Source organism: Cardiocondyla obscurior, linkage group LG03, assembly GCF_019399895.1.
Source record: "Cardiocondyla obscurior isolate alpha-2009 linkage group LG03, Cobs3.1, whole genome shotgun sequence".
Classification (NCBI taxonomy): domain Eukaryota; kingdom Metazoa; phylum Arthropoda; class Insecta; order Hymenoptera; family Formicidae; genus Cardiocondyla; species Cardiocondyla obscurior.
Window position 1 is genome coordinate 6,262,136 of NC_091866.1, and position 13,467 is coordinate 6,275,602.

General features: G+C 36.9%; 1 protein-coding gene and 1 pseudogene across 2 annotated transcripts in view; both read right to left on the minus strand.

Moving 5' to 3' along the window:
• The window catches only part of LOC139113574 (cilia- and flagella-associated protein 58), a 164,909-nt gene that overhangs the window by 117,319 nt on the left and 34,123 nt on the right, over positions 1-13,467 (minus strand). Inside the window, exon 1 of one of the 2 annotated variants that reach the window (XM_070674808.1) lies at positions 6,330-6,633. The exons of the other annotated variant lie outside the window; for it this stretch is intronic. The gene's annotated coding sequence lies outside the window, so the exon portion shown is untranslated. Of the gene's footprint in view, positions 1-6,329; positions 6,634-13,467 lie in introns of those variants that run through there. 2 annotated transcript variants of the gene reach the window in all.
• Positions 10,623-12,049, minus strand: LOC139113576 (uncharacterized; annotated as a pseudogene).

Sequence of the window (13,467 nt, forward strand, 5' to 3'; positions counted from 1 at the left end):
TTCCCCAGATTGTATTAACCATTCTGAATTTTTAGCATCTTTCTAACGCATTGACTGCTTCTAGTTTGACTTGAAACAGCTAATGTGTTTAATGCGTCTCATGCAATCTATGTGCTCTATGCGTATTTTGGAACGTGCCTTCGTCGATGAGGAGCCATTATTGATAACAAAAACATAAAAAAAAACATAAAAATTTTGGAACGTGCCCTCGGACGATCGAAAAGGACGACAATAACAGTGTATCATTCGAAAATCGAGTTCTCGTGGACACAGTACATCTCTACTGAATTAAGTACCAAAATTTTTAGATTTTTTCGCAACATTCTGTACATACGGTTTGTATAATTATACTAATGTGCTTGTATTTCTTTCTAGATTTCTACGCATTGCAGTCTTCAATATTAGTGAAGTAAGTCTCCGAATTAATCAACAGTGTCATCGATTGTTATATAGACAATAACTCAGTTATAAGAGTTTCCAGTTTTAATAGAAGAGACGAATAAAGTGCTCACTTTATTTCTAAACGAAGAAGAAATTGAGAAAGCAAACCAAGGTTATATTTATATAATTAATATTTCATGTATGAGTTGTATTATTTTACTTTAATGATTATTTTTATTTTTTATAGACTCAGCATATTTGCAATACCTTGTTAGAAAAGCACTAGAAAAAGATATAAACTCAATTTTTGAATAATAAACTGAATGATACACCGAATGATACATATATCGTCCTTTCAGATCGTCTGAAGGCTCCTATGTATTTGTTGACAATAATAACTCCTCATCGACTCATAGTATGCTTTCAAAACCGTTCCGAATTATTATAGTGCTTTATGCGCATGGACAAAACAAAACGGTTTTGAAGCGCTGCGCAGCAATAATGCAGTCTATGTGTTCTACGCGCATTTCGGAACGCACTTTTAGTTACCTAATTTTGCAACAATCTTAAAAATAATTTGTAAAATAATTGAACCAACCCTCAAAATCAATAAGGGTGATTTCTACCCTCTAAACCCCTTTTGCGCCAATATAAAAAAATACGTGTCTAATAGTTTTCCATGTACTAGTTGTATTCCAAGTTTCAGGAAAATCGCCGTATGACACTTCCGTAGTGTTACTTGTTAGTGAAAATAACTTATACATTTTTATTCTTGATATTTTCTAAATAAAATGTTATTCTGTGTTTAATTTAATTTATATTTATTTTTAAATTTGGTTTTGGCGCTAAATTTGTTTATTCTCAAATTTTGTTCCTTAATTTTTAAATAAAATTTTGTTTGTTTATTTAAGTTTAAATTTGTTTTGTTGTAACCCGTACCCCATTACAACAATTAAAGTAGAATGGATTAGGCTCTCACAACACAATTCGATTAAAGTCGCATCAACAACTTACATTTAACAAAAAATATGGAATAGATCATAATTGAGAAGAAAAGGTTGCGAGATCCTATTGCCGAAATCGCTGAGGTTGCATTGGCCCGGTAATTGAGTTACGACCATGCAACCTGCTGACAAAGAAGAACGAGATATCATACAAATACCCACAGGCCACTGGCCGCGACAATCAGTCAGTCACACTCTAAGATAAAGACGCGCGGTGACCGTCGCGCGTAACGTGATTCCAGGTGCGTGCCGACAACGATACCTCGCGAAGGTGAGGAAGCAAGTAACTTAACATAGTGTACAAAAAATAATTAAAAAACTTTATTAAAAACTGAACAATTATAAAAATACTTCCACTTCGCCCTCTCACCTTTTCCGACGGTCCCGTAAGACGGAATTCGCGCACTGGCCCCGGAGCAACAGTTTATAATTAATTATTTCGGGTCACCCTTGAAAGTGTTTTTGAGAGACCTCGCAAACAAAGAGTATTGCGTTTCATTATCACTGCTCTATGTAGCGCGCGCAGAAAGATTGCTAAGTGTTTCTGCTGCTGTCGCTAGCGAGCGTTTCCAATTCTTATTTTTTTAAATAAAGAGACGCGCCAGTAAGCGTATTCAGATTAAAAAACTCCAAAACCAAATTAAAAGAGTCCTTAAATTTAATCAAAATCTAATTTCTTTTACTTTAAATTAAACAAACAATTAGAATTGTAACGGTAGCATCGCGTCCCAGCGTTGCCGGAATTTTATTTGTCGAAGCTGGGTTTTGCAAGAGCGCAAGCCGGACCGCAAGGTCACGTTAGTTAGATCGGCCGTAGAACGGGACGAGCAATACATTCGGATAACCTTATCCTGGAGAAGGACTCGATACTCCAGGTGTGCAAAAAGCTAGTCGGACTGACTTATCGACGTCAGTGGCGGAAATTTCGGTCACTGTCTACAACGGTCCGGACCGACGGGAGCGTCCGTCGATGGGACTAAAATTGCCCGGAGCAATTGGAGAAGCAGCGGTCGGGAGTGCCCAACTGCAGCGGTGCCGGCGACTGACTGTCGCGCGGTTAATTCAATACCAGGACGGAAAAACCCGTCCGGGGGATCACGGTAATTAAAAGTGCCTTTAAAGACAGCGGCGGTCGAGAGCGTTCGACCGCGGCGGTGTCGGCAGTTGACTGCCTCACGACTGATCTAAAGGCCTGGACGGGAGCGCTTGTCCAAAGGATTGCGGTGGCTCGAAGTCTCCAGGACCGATGGCGGCCGGCGGTATCTGGTCGTCTTTAACTCATCGATTCAAACTGGGCGAAGCTTGAAGCAGCTCATGATGCACTGTGCAGTCAACATTGGTAGGCCGTTAAATATCATGTGTTGCACCACAAAGGTGCTGTGGAATCCGTTCTCCCGACTTATGTGCGGGAAAAATTGATAAATAAAGAGACGTGATAAAACGTTAATTATTCCACAGTTTATTCTTTTTGGTACAGCGTCTTTTCTTATGCAATTTCCTTACGATTAGAGAGGTAACAGACGGCGTTAGTGCGTACCGCGTTATATTTTGCGAATATCCGCGGGCGGCCCGTGGTCGACCGCTAATATACCCGGCTATTACTATGTTAAAATTGCTAGTATTCAGCAATTCGCAGGTGGCAACCGCGATGGTTCGAGAACCGTCGCGTCCCGGCCGGAAACGCCGGGTTACCTTGATTGGCGCGTATTCTGCCGATTTTGCTGTTTTGTTTTGCGCGCGTGTAAAACTTCGTCGTTATTCTCGAGCTTTCTGTTACCAGGAACTCGGGATATAACACATGATATAAGATATAACACATGACTATATCAAAGATGATTTTTACGGTCTCGTGGAGAAAGCCTATACGAGTCAACATGCCGCTTTTCTTAATCATCTTGAAGAAATTAATAAAAAGAATGAGGAGAGAACCGAAGCGACTACTCCAGGCTCTAATTCGTCTTCCCATCGGCAATTGCCTCATATCCAGTTGCCCACATTTTCGGCAAATTTGACGAGTGGCCGGCCTTCAAGGATCTGTTTCAATCTATTATAGCAAGAGACACGTCTTTACGTAATGTAAAAAAGCTTCATTATCTTCGGAGACCAAACAGATAGTTCAAAATATTCCGATCATCACCAAAAATTATAAAAAAAGTTTGAAAAATGCTTGAAAATCATTACGCCAACAAAAGACTTTTGGTACGTACGTGCCTCACAACTTTTACTTCTCTTTCAAAAATGAAGACGGAGTCCGCCTCAGAATTATGCCACCACTTTCATACTATGCTGCAAACTATTGGTGCCCTAGAAGGAATCGATCGGCCCATTATAATAACTCTGATATATTTGTGCATATTGTTATCGAATTACTAAATCCCAGATTCCGCCGGGGATGGGAAACACTCATTGGCTGCTCAGCTGAACTCTCTACTTATGATGATCTGAAAACTTTTCTTGAGAGGCAGATCCATACCCTGGATGCACTAAAATCATCTGCTCCGGAAACTGCAACTCAGTCTTCAAAATCAGTGATTCGCACTTCTCGTTCTTACGAGACAAAAACAGCACCTTCACCCTTGAGCAGAACTCCGCTGTTTTATTTGCAACGGAGCTCACTACATTCTGGGATGTTCAGATTTCCAGAAGAAAGGCCCCTAAGCCCGTAAAGATTTTGGTTTATTTCACCAACTATGCCTTAATTGTTTCGGTTAGCACAGAATCAACAATGTCCCTCCACCAAGAAATGCAACGTCTGCAAAGAACCTCATTATACCACTATCCACAAAGTCTGCGAACGATTAGCACCAGCCGAGCGTAAAGCCTCAGAACCCCCTGCCGAAAGCTCTACTTTGCAAGCCAAGCTAGGGTCAACAGCAACGTCAGTACATTTGTGTTTTCAGCTAAGAAATATCATTATTTTATTAGCTGCGGCTCGTGTTAACATTAAAAATAAATATGGCGAGAATATTCTTTTACGAGCATTAATTGAACCGGGATCAGAAGTTTCTATCACTTCAGAATTTTTTGCACAGAAATTACTTTTACCGCGAAATCTTGATACAACTCCAATTTTTGGTGTGGGGAATAGCAAATTTGGTCATGCGCACGGACGCATAAATCTTGACATTACTTCTCGCTTCAATAATGATTATCATTTGCGTATTTCAGCTTTAATTTTGCCACATGTTTCATTAAATGACCGTCGGGTTATAGAAAATTGTAAATTGTGGCCGCATTTAAAAGAATTAAATCTAGCAGATCCAGAGTTTTTCGATTCCAATTCCGTAGAATTAATATTAAGACAGATGTTTATGCTCTTATAATCAAGAATGATGTAAAAAAGAGAAAATTAAATACACCCACAGCTTTACGAACTGCGTTAGGATGGATAATTTTGAACACGGCGGGCGGTTCAGAACATGCTGGTATTACAACCGTCTTTCACAGTAAGGCAAATACGGATCTTTCTCACTTGGTGCCTCAATTTTGACAATAAAAAAAACTCACTCCTGTTAAAATCCCTCCGAAACCAGTGGATCTCCGCTGTGAGAACCTTTTTAAGCAAACGCATAAACGTTTAGCAACCGGCCGTTATAGTATGGTGCGCTTTTCGCTGGCAAAAAATTATTTTGATTTTTCTGGATCTAGAAAAATCGCCAAAAATGTACTACTTGCAATGGAACGTAAATTCCACCGATCGCCTGAATTTCAATCTGCTTACATTGATTTTATGAACGAATATTTAAACTTAAAGCATATGTCTCTTGATAAAACACCTCAGTTAGAAAATAAATCCATTTGCTATTTACCGCACCACGGGATATTTAAAACAATCGGCACGGAGAAAAAATTCGAGTTATTTTTAATGGTACGGTCCTGTTGCATAACGGGGGATTCATAATATAAATGAAGCACTTCTTACAGGTCCAAATCTTTTAACTCCGTTAACAGATGTCTTACAAAACTAGATGTGGTATCAGATTGCAATTACCTCAGACATCGAGAAAATGTATCATCAAATTATAATTCATCCAGGTGATCAAAACTTACAAAAAATTTTATGGCAATAATTTATCAAAATCAATCCAAGAATATTAATTAAATATAGTTCTTACGGTCTTTTTCCCGTTCCTTTCCTAGCCACCCGAACATTGTATTAGCTAGCTGCTGATGAACAACAACAATTTTCTTTGAGTTCAAATATATTAACAAAGAAAACTTATATGGATGACATTTTAATCGAGGCAGACGATCCTGTTCTCGCCCGAGCAATTATTGATTAATTAATAAAAATTAGTACGGCGGGCGGATTTCATCTGAGGAAAACAAACTTCAGCTATCAAGAATTATATGATACAGTTTTGATAATACAGCAGCAAATCATTGAGTGGAATTTTGAACAAGGTTATTCAATATTAAGATTAAATTGGAATCCGGAAAAAGATGTATTGTTCTTCAATGTTAAACTTACTCATAATAATGAGCCAACTAAACGTAGGATTTTATCTGAAACAACCAAATTATTTGATTCCTTGGGATGGCTGGCACCAGTTATTATTAAGGCCAAAATATTATTACAATCCTTTTGGTTGAAGAAAATAGATTGGGATCAACCCCTTACACCCGAAGATCGGCAAATTTGGACGAATTTTCACTCCAAACTTCCTATTGTAAAAAACATTGCCTTACCACGCTGGCTTCAAAGTCCAGGATCTAATTTCTGTATTGAACTTCATGCATTTGCAGATACTTTGAAAAAGGCTTATGCTGCTGTGGTTTTTCTACGTATAACCACATTTGCAGAGGATGAATTTATTACTATAGTTGCTTTCTTTCAAGCCAAAACCGAAGTATTATCTTTAAAAACCATCACTCTTCCTCATCTCGAACTGTGCAGTCACATTACATACGAAATTAGTTAAAAATATAACTCAATGGCATTACATTTCTAGTAATGAAAATCCTGCTAATTGTGCTTCAAGGGAACAATCTCCCAAGGAATTTATGGATCACCTGCAGTGGTTAACCGGACCGTCCTGGTTACAATCTACGGACGAGACAATGTCACGCCTTGTGATAAATCTTCAATTAACCACCGAAAAAAATCAGCAACCAGTAAAGGTACACGCAGCCTGTGCCCTTCCGATGGCGTGCAAAATCCTACTAAGATTTCCAAAACTTCAACAATTAATCAGAGTAATCGCGTGGTGTCGTCGATGGCTTCTCTGAAAAACACAAACATTAACGGATAAATTATCAACAGAAGAACTTAAACAAACTCACGACCTTTGGTTAATTTGCACACAAACTCTTCGGTTTCTTCTCGCATGAAAAACAATTTCCGAAAAAAGGTCACTTCCTCCGCAAAATTCTTTGGCACGCTTAGCTCCCTTTTACGACAAGACAAAAAATTATGCGGCTAGGAAGACGATTGTAATCAGCATCAATTGCAAAAGACCAGCGTAATCTCATTATTTTACCACGAGATCCATATTTATCAAAATAAATTATAAAAGCTTGTCATCATCAAACTCTCTATGGAGAAACTCAATAGAAATTTGCAATTCTTCGTCAACAATATTGGATTATTGGTGAGCGAAAAATTATTAAGTAATTAATATATCAATGCGTCACTTGCATACGCAGGCAATGCATCTCACCGCATCCTCTCATGGAAGATTTGACGCATAATCGAATTTTCCAAGCTCGCCCATTTCTAAATACAGGCGTCGACTATGCTGAACCAATAATGATTTAAGCATCTAAGGGTCGTGGGTACAAACTTTATAAGGGTTTTATTGTCATCTTTGTGTGTTTCTCAACTCGGATTATTCACATAGAATTGGTCTCAGATTATACGACTGATGCATTTCTAGCAGCTCTTAAAATAGTCATCTCTCGCAAAGGACTACGTAAAAATTTGTACAGCAATCGCGATACAAGTTTTATCGAAGTCGATAACAAATTACGAAAATTTTTCGGTGATTTAACTTAAAAATAACAGGTTGCAAATACCTCAGCCAGTAATAATATAAAATGGCATTTTAATCCACCCTCAGCTCCCCATTTTGGCGGAATTTGGGAAGCTGCAGTTAAAGCTACCAAGTTTTATATGTATCGTGTAATCGGAGATCATACCTTAATCTTTGATGAAATGTCAACGCGTAGTTACTTTAAAAACTGCCTCGCCCACTCTCACACGGCCTACAGTTAAAACTGTGCCTCTCGAAAAGATCAATGCTCAACAATAAAATTTATTTTTATTTAAGACTTAATTGTTACCTAGCTTAGGCTAATTTCATTTATAATCATAGCTAGCGTTTAATATTTTGTCTTAGTCATGACGAGGCGGGCGGAATGTTTGAGATTTATCGAATATTTTTAATAAATTCGAATGGAAAATGCGTTGCATTACAAATCTTTTCAAAAACTCATGTTACAGGCTGAGGTCGCATTACAGATCTTGAGCGTGCTCTATCTCAAACTGTCGCTAGTTTTATTCATGCCATAAAGACGTTCTGGAAACTCGGAGTCTCCCGTAATTATACTCCTATCAATCATCGGAGACAAAAGAACCAGCCTAGCAGCAAGGATCTGGCTTCGATTCTTTGCATCAATGCAAGTTAGTTGGGTTTAGAACGAGCTCGCAATAGCATCGTCGCTTCGGCTAAAAAATCGAAAAGTCTCCATCGTGCAGTTGATATTTATATTTACTGTCTCGCAGAAGACGTCGTTGCCCATAGCCAAGTGTAAATCGAATATTCAGAAAGTAATGTTTTCTTGAGTGAAGCTTGTGCATAAGTGTTTTTATCTTTTCTAACTATTGTTGCGCTTGTGTCTCGCGGCAAGTACAAAATTAAACACGCATATTAATACTTCGAGAACTCTCGCAGAATGATTTTAATATAACAATCCAGTACAGCATATAAGCTCAAAATAAATTACAAGATAATCGTAACGTCTTTTAATTTGTGTTGTAGTCAGATTAAGCAACATTTAATAATGATGTAACTGTCAATAGACATAATTTGCATTATTGGAATGCAGTTAATCTACACTGGATGTGAACTGTAAATTATCAACACCGATAAAGTATTAATCTTTGGGTAGGAATTATTGGCATTCAATTAATTGACCTACACATTTTTTTAGAAATTTCTACCAGGCGCGAGGTTCGTTCATTTTCTTCAAAATAGTTTTCAAAATTTAGTGAAAAATATCACGTTGAAAGCTAGAGTCTAAATGTGGCTTTAGTTCGATGGTGTTCCAGCCTACTTTGCGGTAAGTGCGAAATAAAAGATCAACAGAATGTTTCCAAACAAATGGATTGGGAGAGGTGGATTTACGTTATTTTTTGCGAGATCGCCTGATTTAATATGCTTACACTATTATCTTTGAGAAATTTTACAAAATGATATAGGACTTTTTCATTTGTTTTAATAAGTTTAACCTACCACCAAAATTACTATATGTTGGTTAGAGATTCTCTGCTTTCAAACTAAAAACGTTTCTTAGCTCTTAATTTTCACTATTTTTCGTGTTTATTAAACCTAAGTGCATTAACTCTTTGGTCATAAGTTCAAACTTAATTTATAATTGATAGATTTATCTAAGAAAGTTTACTTTAATTTATCAGAGTTTTTAGTAAAAGAGAATAATAAAAAATTTAAAGAAAAATAAATCCTGGAAGACCGTGGGAAGTAACACTTTTATTATCTTTAAGAAAATAATCAATATATCCACCTTTTATCTGAATACAAGCATCAACTCGTTGTCTCTCTGAATCGCAAACAAGTTCTTAAATTCCTGGCATGATATATATTATTTGAAAAACTGCTACAATTTAGTCGCAAAGAATTTTTACGTAATCCTCTGCAAATGAATGCATAAAGTCTTTACATAACCCTGCAGAAAGAAGTCCAATAAGTTTAAAATTGGTGAGCGTATATACAAAACACTGCAATAATATGAAAATAAGCCAGCGATTACTGGAAAGAGATCGTACATGCCTTCTAACGGGCTTTTAGAATGATATGAGAATTGTGTCACAAAATTGTAATAACTCGGAAACTAATCAATTCCAAACATATGTTGATGTCTTTTTTTTTTTCTTATTGAGGCATTAGGAATTTATTCCTCAAATTTTGCCGCACACTTGAAGAACACCCTGTATAGTAATATTGGTTTAACTATTCAAGTTATCTAAAAACAACCTTAATTATACTCTCTAGCCTTGTCCGATTAAATAAACTATATAGTCGTGCTTTTTGTCGACATTTGTAACTGTTAAAAATTAAGTGGCCCTTCCTGCCTAAACATCGTACGGAATTCACAAGGTGTGCCTCGTGTTCTTCTCGTGTCTAATTTTGATATTAATTCCCATTACGTTTACTTATCCCGTTCGACTTATCGCCTAGTCTCATCGTAATCTCTCAACGAACAATAGTTTGCTGACTTAATTGCGTGCAACTCACAAGGAAGGTTAAGCAATCCAAAAAAAAAAATGATACTTTGTGTGCATGTAGAGTTTATCTGTAACAAAAAACTATTTGTTGTTTGTGCTAAATTTCATTTTAAAGGAGTGAAACCACTCCTTATAAATAGAAGGGTTTTATACTTTTTTCGATATAACTCGAAAACTATTTAAGATATCAAAAAAAGTTTTATACAAAAGTTTTATAGAAAAAACAACTATATTTAATTTCAGTAACAGAATTAGATAAGAAAATTTTTTCAACAAATTGTTTATAAAATTACAAAAAAAAATCTTTTTTTAATTCTATTATTGCAGTTAAACGGAGGTGTTTTTACCATAAAACTTTTTTTTGATATCTTCAATAGTTTCCGAGTTGTATGGAGGAAAGTGAAAAACCTCTACATATGAAAATACTTTATTTCCGTAAGAATTATTTTTGAGCCGCAACTAAAAAATTTTTAATTTATTTGTTACTCTATATGCGTAAAACTTCTCATTATAAGAACAATTTAATCAGGTCAATAAGCTCAATAATAATAATAAAATTTCCACCAAAAAAAGTTAGAGAATCTTTAAATATTCAACATTGTGAAACTTTGTGTGCAATAGTTTTTCTTTAATATAAAACTTTTTTGTTCCAGCTTCAATTCGAGTGACTGATTATGAAGTTGAAAGTAAATGTGAAATTTGCGTGATCTGTCGAATGACGAGAAATAACAATAAAAATGAAACGGAGTCTGGTTATGTCGATAACCTTGTCAAACTTTCCGAATAACTTGATGCGGATGTTTCTGATTTTTGACTACTTCAAACGTTTACATTCACTGTTTGTTCATGCGTTTTATAATTATACATTGTAAGAAATATTCAAATGTAAAACGGTAGATATGCTAAAAATTACGGATTATAATTAGTACAATAATGGTCTTCTTCATAAAAATGTTTCAAACAGAAATATTCACCAAACCATGCACAGCGTATAAAAGCATCCATTTCACAAATTTTACATTTAGGTATATGTTTTTCATTTTTAAAGTAACAGAAATCCACTGGATTTTGAAATTTTCCAAGATGCGTTTCTACATATCCGCTTTTAAACCAAGCATATTTGAAAAGATTTTTGATCCTAGGTAAAGAAAGCTGATTGTGCGTTAGTGATTGCAACTTTATTATTTCATTACGGGAATGCAAATTGACATCTCTCTCTTGAAAAATTACATTATCTGAAAATGTGCGTACAAAATTTTTCCAAATCCGGAATCCAAACACATCTAAAAGTTGAATCATACCCGTCGTCTTTTTTGGAATGATTTCAAATTGTACTTCTTTTTTTTTGGAATCAATTGCTGTAACTGGCTTGGACAGTGTCCCGTCCACGAATCAAGTAGTAGCATGCTTTTACGACCAGTATTCGGTAGGTATCCTTCGCTAAACCAAGTTTTAAAATGTAATTCAGATGTAAGTTTCCCTAATTTCGAAGCTTGAATATAAATGTTAACTGGACGGAAAGAGATTCTTCCACTCTTGAACCAAATATTCCAGTAGATTCCTTTAAAACCAAGTATAATGGTGAAAGAAGACTACCATTTGCTGAAATAATCGGCATTATAGTGTAACTGTGTATCGTAGCAGATACCGATTTAACCGTTGTTTTAACTGTTATCATTCTTATTTTCGCCAATGTTCGCTCAGAATATATTTCAAGGTTGAAGCTACTCATTTGCATTATAAATTTCTTCAACTCCAATAACTAAAATGCTAGATTTTACATTTGAATCAAACGATTCTGCGATATCTCGTAGATTTTCTATACTTTCAAGCGTAACTCGCGTCCTGAATGTTGTTATCTTACGGGAAACAATTTTATGTACATTCTTAAATTTCCAAATCCACCATTTACTTGCCTTAAATTCGGGTAAATCCATTTGATCCTTTGCTTCCAAGACCCATAATCGTAAATTCATATCATGTATAATAGGTTTTCTAGCACAAGCTTCTTTAAACTTTTGCAGTACATATTCCGTTATAAATGCAAATTTATCTGCGTTTGTTCCACCTTTCTCTATACTTATTTCCCATCTATGTAGCTGTTGTAACGCTTTAACTTTGTGACAACGGTGTTGTACTCTACTTAAAGATCGACGTGTTGTTAAGGATAAATGTAAAAATATAGAAGACAAGACGGTTAGAACGCTAGAACAAAGGAATTATAACAAAAAAGAAATTAAATGCGACGTCACTATTTTGACAACACAGTTCAAGGGAACGATAGCGGTAACCGACGCGAGATCAAGTATAGGCTAGGGATTTAGCGAGAAGGTGTGCGGAACACCTATAAATAGATCCGCGGTTGTCTAAAGAGCGTTAGTGTTAGTTTCAAGCCGTAAAAAAGGGACGATAGTTTTTGACGAGTTTCTTTAATTATTCTGATTTCAGTACACAGGCGTTTAACTTTGTTTCGATCAAAAAATTGTTAACTGGTTCGCATCATAGTCTTGCCTTGCAAGACAAAAAAGTAAAGACGGTCACAAAAAACGATCTCTAATTAATTTACAATAAAAGTTATAAATGAGCCGTTTCTATCTATCCACGGACGGACTTGTGTGCTGTCAACAATTGGTCCTTCGAGCCGGATACTTTTGGAAAAAGCGACCAGGGACTGACGAGACGACCGGACAATGCCGGACAGCAACCTGAGGATCAACCTACGCCGGGAAAAGACGGAAACTCGGATCGGCGGGTACCACGGACACAGAGGAGATGACAAACGCAACGCAGCCAAGTCACAGCTGAGTCACGATCGACGAGGCAACGGCACGTCGGAGTAGGGTAAGCTGTATGGGAACTGCGCCAATTGCTATTTAAAAATTTGACATTTGTACAGCATAACGCTCGGGGTTAGCGGAATTACAGTAGATTTGAACGAAACGAGCAACGGTAATTGACGGAGCTATGTCGACCGCTACGAGCAATCGCACCGGCGGCTCGGCGTCTGACGCTTCTCCGTTAAAAAATGCGAATGTTGCGCGGGCGTTAGCGCAGTTGAAAAAGCAACGTGGCACTTTAAAGGGTGCATGTACGCGAATAGAGTCTTACGTAAATAGCGTTCAGGTTGTCGACGATGATGTGCGAGCGCAAGCGAGAGAGCGGCGTGCGCGTTTATCCGGATATTGGAACGAGTACCATGAATTACAATTGAAAATCGAAGATTAGACGCGGCGGAAGACAAGGATCGAGAGCAGTTCAAAGGTGCATATTATGCCTTAACCGCGAAATTAGATAGCTTGAGTCGACCTGCCGGGTTGGCGACGTCCGCGCAATCGACTCCGACAAACGGCGAAAACACGGAATACGGTGGTGAAGCGGTGGGTCAGGTGCGGCTGCCAAAAATTAATATGCCGAGCTTTTTAGGCAAGTACGAGGAGTGGTTTTTATTCCATGACTCGTTTCAAAAATTACTCCACGACAATCTGGCGTTACAATATTCAGAAATTTCAATACCTGAGGGCCGCGCTTACCGATAACGCAAAAAATGTAATCAAAAATTTAGAAATCTTCGAGCTAAATTACGAATTAGCATGGACTATGTTACGCAAGAAGTATAAT